The sequence below is a fragment of the Lupinus angustifolius genome, chromosome LG14 (genome assembly GCF_001865875.1).
Source record: "Lupinus angustifolius cultivar Tanjil chromosome LG14, LupAngTanjil_v1.0, whole genome shotgun sequence".
Taxonomy (NCBI): domain Eukaryota; kingdom Viridiplantae; phylum Streptophyta; class Magnoliopsida; order Fabales; family Fabaceae; genus Lupinus; species Lupinus angustifolius.
The window spans coordinates 4,888,644-4,897,058 of NC_032022.1; the positions used below are offsets into that span (position 1 = coordinate 4,888,644).

The 8,415-nt window shown below is 36.1% G+C and overlaps 1 long non-coding RNA gene across 1 annotated transcript in view; it reads right to left on the bottom strand.

The window, feature by feature from the left end:
* The window catches only part of LOC109326520, a 16,702-nt gene extending 15,914 nt beyond the window's left edge, over positions 1-788 (bottom strand). The window contains exon 1 of the long non-coding RNA XR_002105245.1: positions 778-788. This is a non-coding gene — a long non-coding RNA (uncharacterized LOC109326520). The remainder of the gene's footprint in view (positions 1-777) is intronic.

The window sequence follows — 8,415 nt, forward strand, 5'->3', positions numbered from 1 at the left end:
CCCCACTATTCCTCAATTTAAAAGGGAATTTCATCTCCTTAAAGTCACCATCGTTAGACTCAATGATCACTTTTGCGTTAAGCTCATAAAACCTATACGCCATATTGTTTACAACATATCCAATGAATACACATTCATAGGCTCTACTTGTGATTTTAACTCTCTTGGGGTCTAGTATCCAGACATAAGCCAGATAACTCGAAGTTCTCAAAAAAGACAAGTTTGGTTGTCTATTCTTAATAATTTCATATGGGGAAATTTTGCTTTTAGTCTTGGGGACTCTATTTAGCACATAACATACAGTTAATAAAATTTCACCCCACCTAGAGGATGTTGCATAGAACTTAACATAATTGCTACAACTAATTCAGTTAAAATTCTATTCTTTCTTTCAGCTTTACCATTCATTTCCGGTGAATATGGTGCAGTTGTTTAATGAATAATGCCATTTTATTTATAAAAATCATTAAACATGTTAGAGTTATACTCAGTGCCTCTATCACTTCTGAGTTTATTTATTTTCTTGTTGAGTTGATTTTCAATTTCAGTTACATATAACTTAAACATGTCAAGTGCTTCACTTTTATTTTTCTTAAGATTTACATAAGTAAAACCAGAACAGTAATCAATAAAAATGATAAAATAATGTTTGCCATTTCTAGTTAACGTTCCATCTAATTCACTTATATTTGAGTGTATTAAATCTAAAGGCTCAAATTCTCGCATAACTGATTTATGTGGTGTTTTTTGAAATTTTTGCTTGACTGCATGATTCACAAATTTCAAAACCATTTTTAGATAAATTTAGAATTAAACCTAAGCTACTCAAATTTGAGATTGCACATTTATTTATATGACAAAGTCTAGAATGCCAAATATTAAAATCACACAACATGTAAAGAGAATCATAAATTTTATAAATAGAAACATCAACATTTAATTTAAACATGCATCAGTGGCGTACCCTTTCCCAACAAATACCTCATTCCTAGTAAGAGTATACAAGTATGCTCCTATGGTCTGGGTAAAACCAGCCTATTAAGAAGAAAACCAGAAACTAGATTCTTCCTCATCTCTGGAGTGTGCATCACATCATTGAGAATTAGAGTCTTCCCAAATGTAAACTTCAGTTCCACATCACCAGTTCCAGCAACAATAGTGGTGTGGGAGTCACCCATCAACACTTTCTTATCATGAGACCTCATATAACCACATAGCTGACATGGCGGGATGCGCCAGTATCTATCCACCACCCATCAGTTCCTCCAACCACAGTGACCTCATATAATATAGTCACAATTGGTTCATCAACCATGTTGGCCAGTGGAGGATGATCCATATGTTTATTTTTGCACTTGCATGCCATATGACCTGGCTTCCCACATTTGAAGTAGATGAACATGTTGCCAGAGTCATTCTTAGCGAATGGCTTAGCATATTGGACCTTTTGGGGGTTCCAATTCGTGTTTCGACTGATGTTCTTAGCCTTATTCACATTGCGGTTCTGATTCTTGAAGTTAATGTCAGAAGGCTTCAAAACCACACTTGAGAATTTATTCTTAGTGTTATTGTTGGAGACAATCAACACCTGATCTTTCTGATCTTGTTTATGAGCTTCTTCTTGAATACGAAGATGAGTGATTAGAGATTCCAAAGAGATTTCTTTGTCTTATGCCTCAGAAAGTTTTTTTTGTCCTTCTAGCTAGGAGGCAGCTTGTCAATTATGACAGCCACTTGAAATTGCTCATCTAGGGGCACACCCTCATAAATGATCTCATGAGCAATTTTATGAATCTCGTGGGACTGAGACTCTACTGATTTATCATCAGTTACCTGATACTTGAGGTAGCGACTAACAACATATTTATTAGTCCTACCTTCCTCGGTATCATATTTTTTCTCAAGTGCATACCAAATTAATTTGGCAGACTTGTATGGGCTATAATAATCATACAGTTCATCAGAAAACCCATTCAGAATGAAGTTCTTACATAAGTAATCTCTTTCATTCTAGAGAGCTACTTCAATAGCCAATTTAACCCTTTCCTCTTTTTCAGCCTCATCCGACACCACTGGGATGTCGGTTTTCAGAACGTGGGCAACGTTTCTCATTCTGCGGAAAAATTCCATCTTATATTGCCAAAATTTGAAATTTGTCCCATCAAACCGAAATGGCTTGTTCAGGTCATAGTTCTTCAGTCTAGTAATATTATCTACGAATGCCATTGTAGTCGAAACGTCTTAAAATTGTTTTTTGCATAGCTCGCAACAATTCTGAATAGCACGAGATAATCTTTACTGGCTGAGTCACGATTAGGTCGCTCTCTTTAAGACGTTTCGTGGTACTGCTAAAGTTGTGCAAGCAGACTATCAACCACGTCGTCCCCAGGATAAAACAACCTAGTTCTTTGTTACACGATTTATTACTGAATTGTAAGAATCATTCTCGAATACACCCACAATACTGACTACCTATGTCAATTCTCGAAATCCCAATTTGGTTGCATGTGCCAATTCTTAAGTACCACTGATTCAAAGGGGGAGAAGGTTGCCGAAATGCGTCGGCGGAGTATTAGGGGAGAGAAAGAAAAGTTGAGAGGAAATGCCTTCAACTTGAGGTGCGAGTTTTAATGAGGGGAGGAGGCCTCAATTTTTAGTGTGAGGCCTACAATGGATCCTCCATCCGACGACCCAAAACATGGCCCAATATCAAACGGTCACATGATTCAACAACTAGAAACGTTCTCCATGCGGATTACCTGAGATCTTCTCCTCCCACTCTTGAACCGTGTGTTGACTAGGTTACCACACAGTCCAAGCCCAAAAAGGGAACCAAAATGAAATAAAAAATTTATTTAAAAATAATGTTGGGCCCAAGCCCGAACCCGACCCGAACACGAACCGAGCCTGCCAGATGGCGGCGGAGGAGGACGTGGAGGTGGTGGTTGACGCGCGGGCGTGTGTGTGGAGGGGTTTTGTTTGTGTGAGTCCTCACCCACTCACAAAACCCATTGTACCCATTGGGGCACACCCCAGTAATGAAACTTATGGCTTATAACGCCTTCAAACTTCCCTCCTCCAAGGAATGTATGACTAGTGAGCTTTTTCATTTAACAAACTCAAAAGTCACCATAAATGGTCTCATTAATGTGCATTAAAACCACTTCAAAAACTCATAATTTTCAACAAATTTCAACAATCACCCACTTGAAATTAAAAAATGATTTCCTGGATTTTCTGTGGTATCAATAAGATTATGCTTAAACAAAGGTATCATACGACTTGAACCTTTGCATAGTGAATAAGATCCATATTTTACTAGAATTACTCGTAGTCTTTAACTCCATCTCCGACATCAAACCACACACAACCTTTTCAAAGGTGTATTCTGTAAAGCTCGTGCGTTAAGGGTCATGCACGTCTATCCCAATATAGTGAACACCCTAGAAATTTATGCCACAAATTTGCATAGGAAGCGGCCCCCACTTCCACATTCACATAGGTGAGTCTATAAAGAGTACTCATATAGCCTAGGTACTCCATTCTAATTGGAGTATAGATCACATTTAGAGTTTAACTCATCCTTACAAATGCTGCAAGAATCATGCTTCTCATAATTTTATCACTTCACAATTTTCTCATTCTAATATCACTTCACAACTTGTTATTATCCATTGAACCTATTTCTTGGGATCTCCAATCAGTTAGGTCGAGTTACCATTATGATTGATCCTCGTTCTAAGGGCAATAGTCCTATACTCTATGAATTATTTTTAGACTTTCTCTCTAGCTAGTCCTTTCGTCAAAGGATCTGCTAAGTTATTCTCAGTGTGTACATGATGCACTCTAACAGCTCTTGTAGAGATTAACTCTCTCATGGTGTTGTGCTTACGACGAATTTGTCCCTTCTTACCGTTATAAAAGCGGTTCTCAAGTTTTAAAATAGTCGCGGTACTATCACAATGGATCAACATAACTGGAATCAGTTTTTCCCATAAGGGAATCTCTGTAAGCAAGCTTCTCAGCCAACTTGCTTCTTCACTAGCTGTTTCTAGTGCTATTATCTCAGCTTCCATAGTGGATTGAGCCAAAATAGTCTGTTTCGTACTTCCAAGAAACAGCCCCACCAGCTACGCTAAATATATAGCCATTGGTTGCTTTAGAATCATCTAAAAGAGTGTTCCAATCAGCATCGTTGTATCCTTCTAGGACAGTTGGAGATCTTCGGTAATGAAATCCAAGGTTAATTTCTTGAGCTATCTCATTACCCTTTCTATAGCATACTAATGCTCCATATTAGGTCTACTAATAAACCGTCATAATAATCCCACAACATAGGCAATGTCGGGTCTAGTGCAATCAATGGCATACCGAAGGCTGCAAATGATGCTAGCATACTCAACTTGTTTTACACCTTCACCGGTGTTCTTAAAAAGTTTTATACTTGGATCATATGGTGTGCTAGCAGGTTTACATTCAAAGTATTTATATTTCCTTAGGATCGTTTCCACATAGTGAGTTCGATCCAAAGAAATTCCTTCTTTTGGCCTAGTAATTTTTATACCAAGGATTACACTTGCCTCTCTAAGGTCTTTCATATCAAAGTTGTTACACAAGAATGATTTCACGTTATTCACAACATGAATGTTGGAACCAAATATTAGTAGGTCGTCTACATAGACTCACACGATAGTGAAAATGTCATTTTCAGATTTGTAATAAATGCATTTGCCACTTTCATTCACCTTAACTTCATTTGAGACCATTAAGTCGTTAAACTTTTCATGTCACTGTTTAGATGCTTGCTTGAGACCATACATTGACTTATCTAACTTGCAGACCTTATTTTCTTGCTCATGTATTACAAAACCTTCAGTTTGTTCTATATATAATTCTTCTTCAAAATCACCATTGAAAAAGGCAGTCTTAACATTCATTTGATGTACTAATAAATTATATATTGCATCGATCGATACAAGTACTCTAATGGATGTTATTATAGTAACAGGTGAAAATGTGTCGAAGAAATCTACATTTTCTCTCTGCCTGAAACCCTTAGCTACAAGGCGAGTCTTATATTTATCCACTGTGCCATTAGGTTTCAATTTCTTTTTCAATACCCACTTACAACCAATAGCTTTGCAGCTATGAGGCAAGTCTGCTAAATTTCAGGTCTTGTTAGACTCTAGAGAATCCATCTCACCATTTATGGTTTCTTGCCACAAATTAGCATCCAAAGAAGTCAAAGCTTCTTGGAGTGTTGATGGATTTTCTTCCAATGTATTAACCATATAATCAGGTCCATACTCTTTAGCAGTCTTTGCTCTCTTACTTCTTCTAGGTTCTATTTCTAACCCATCATTATTATCAATATTTCTAATCACAAGTATGTGACTAATTGTTGTGCCACAACCATTCCTCAATTTAAAAGGGAATTTCATCTCATTAAAGTCAGCATCGTTAGACTCAATGATCACTTTTGCGTTAAGGTCATAAAACTTGTACGCCTTGTTGTTCACAATATACCCAATGAATACACATTCATAGGCTCTACTTGCGAGATTAACTCTCTTGGGGTCTGGTATCCGGATATAAGCCGCACAACCCCAAGTTCTCAAATAAGACAAGTTTGGTTGTCTATTCTTAATAATTTCATATGGGGAAATTTTGCTTTTAGTCTTGAGGACTCTATTTAGCACATAATATATAGTTAGTAAAATTTCACCCGACCAAGAGGGTGTTGTACTAGAACTTAACATAATAGCTACAACTAATTCAATTAAAGTTCTATTCTTTCTTTCAGCTTTACCATTCATTTCAGGTGAATATGGTGCAGTTGTTTCATGAATAATGTGATTTAATTTATAAAAATCATTAAACATGTTAGAGTCATACTCAGTGTCTTTATCGCTTGAGTTTCTTTATTTTCTTATTGAGTTGATTTTCAATTTCAGTTACATATAACTTAAACATGTTAAGTGCTTCACTTTTATTTTTCATAAGATATACATAAGTAAAATCAGAACAGTCATCAACAAAAGGGATAAAATAACGTTTTCCATTTCTAGCTAACGTTCCATCTAATTCCCATATGTCTGAGTGTATTAAATCTAAAGGCTCAGGTTCTCGCATAACTGAGTTATGTGGTTTTTTTGAAATTTTTGCTTGACTCCATGATTCACAAATTTCAAAATCATTTTTAGATTACTTTGGAATTAAACCCAAGCTACTCAAATTTGAGATTGGACGTTTATTAATATGACAAAGTCTAGAATGTTAAATATTAAAATCACACAACATGTAAACAGAATCAGAAATTTTATTAATAGAAACATCAACATTTAATTTAAATATGCCATCAGTGGCATACCCTTTCCCAACAAATACCCCATTCCTAGTTAGAGTATACAAGTCTGCTTATATGGTCTGGATAAAACCAGCCTTCTTAGGAAGAAAACCATAAACTAGATTCTTCCTCATCTCTGGAGTGTGCATCACATCTTTGAGAATCAGCTCCACATCACAAGTTCCAGCAACAATAGTGGTGTGGGAGTCACCTAACAACACCTTCTTACCATCAACATCCGTGTATGTTTTGAACATAGCACGGTCATAGCAGACATGGCGGGATGCGCCAGTATATACCCACCACCCATCAGTTCCTCCAACCATAGTGACCTCAGATAATACAGCCACAAATGGTTCATCAACCATGTTGGCCTATGGAGGACAATCCATAGGTTTATTTCTGCACTTGTGTGCCATATGACCTGACTTCCCACATTTGAAGCAAATGAATAGGTTGATAGAGTCATTCTTAGCGGGTGGCTTACCATATTGGACCTTTTGGGGGTTCCAATTCTTGTTCTGACTGATGTTCTTAGCCTTATTCACACTACGGTTCTGATTCTTGAAGTTAGTGCCAGAAGGCTTCAACACCACACCTGAGAATTTCTTCTTAGTGCTATTGTTGGAGACAATCACCACCTCATCTTTCTGATCTTCCTTACGAGTCTCTTCTTCAATACGAAGACAAGTGATTAGATATTCTAAAGAGATTTCTTTGGTCTTATGCCTCAGAAGGTTTATGAAGTCCTTCCAGTTATGAAGCAGCTTGTCAATTATGTCAGCCACTTGAAATTACTCATCTAGTGACATACCTTCAGAAATGATCTCATAAGCAATTTTGTGAATCTCGTGGGACTGAGACTCTAATGATTTATCATCAGTCATATGATACTTGAGGTAGCGGCTAACAACATATTTCTTAGTCCCAGCTTCCTCAGTATCATATTGTTTTTCTCAAGTGCCTACCAAATTAATTTTGCAGACTTGTATGGGCTGTAGTTACCATAGAGATCATTATTTTAATTCTTGTTGGATGTTTGTATAAATTTATTTTAATTTTGTTTGTTTTAATTGTAGTGCCTCTACCAAATATTGGATTTTACATAGACAATATACTAAGTATTATTGCATAGATATATAATGAATATAATGCTTTTGGATATGTATTTGTTTTTGGTATATTATGTGTGTTGTTGGACGTATTTCATTCAAAGGCATGTATGAAGATATCATTTGATATAACTTGATGAAATAATAAAATAGTACCATATGAGCTGCAACAACACTTGTTTGATCAAGAACGGTAGAAAGTATTCCTTTCTATAGTGCTCTCTTCAGTGAGCGCTATAGAAAGTATACATTTAACAGTGCTCGCTAAGGCAGTTATTATTATTAATTTGATTATTATAGTTTAAATTAAAAATATTATTATTATTAGTGTTATTATAAATAATTCTTGGATCCCAAAAAAATGAAGGAAATAGTATGTGTGCATGGAAAGACAAGGATGATAATCAAATCGGACATGGATCTGGAAAAGAATGATGGTGCATGAGTGTGGAAGACTAGGCGGGGGTAGAGCAGCTACCACAGGCAGGCGACAAGTGTCATGCAAGGGTGGTGATGCATGTCGATACACAGAAATGAATTGAAGGTGTGGCATTATGCTGAAAGTGTGCATGTCAAGATAGCACTTTGGAAAGCTCTCTCTATGTGTTTAGTTTTGATGAGGACAACTTGTGATCATGAAATCTTGAAGATCATCAACAAATCAACATGCTTAATTCTCTAGATTGATATTAGACTTAGACTAATAATTAGTTTAGGTTGAGTCTAAGGCTTAGGTAAACTCTATACATGTCTCATATGCATAAAACTTTAAATCATTTTAAGTTTTGAGATATGTCATTTATAATATGTTCATGCATCATATAAATACATGTAATCTGTGCATCCTAGGCATAAACTTAGTGTTGAACATGTATAAATTAAGTGCATAAAGTATTTGAGTTTTGTAATTTGAAAATACACTTAGAAATATGTTGTTAATCGATTAAGGCATGATTT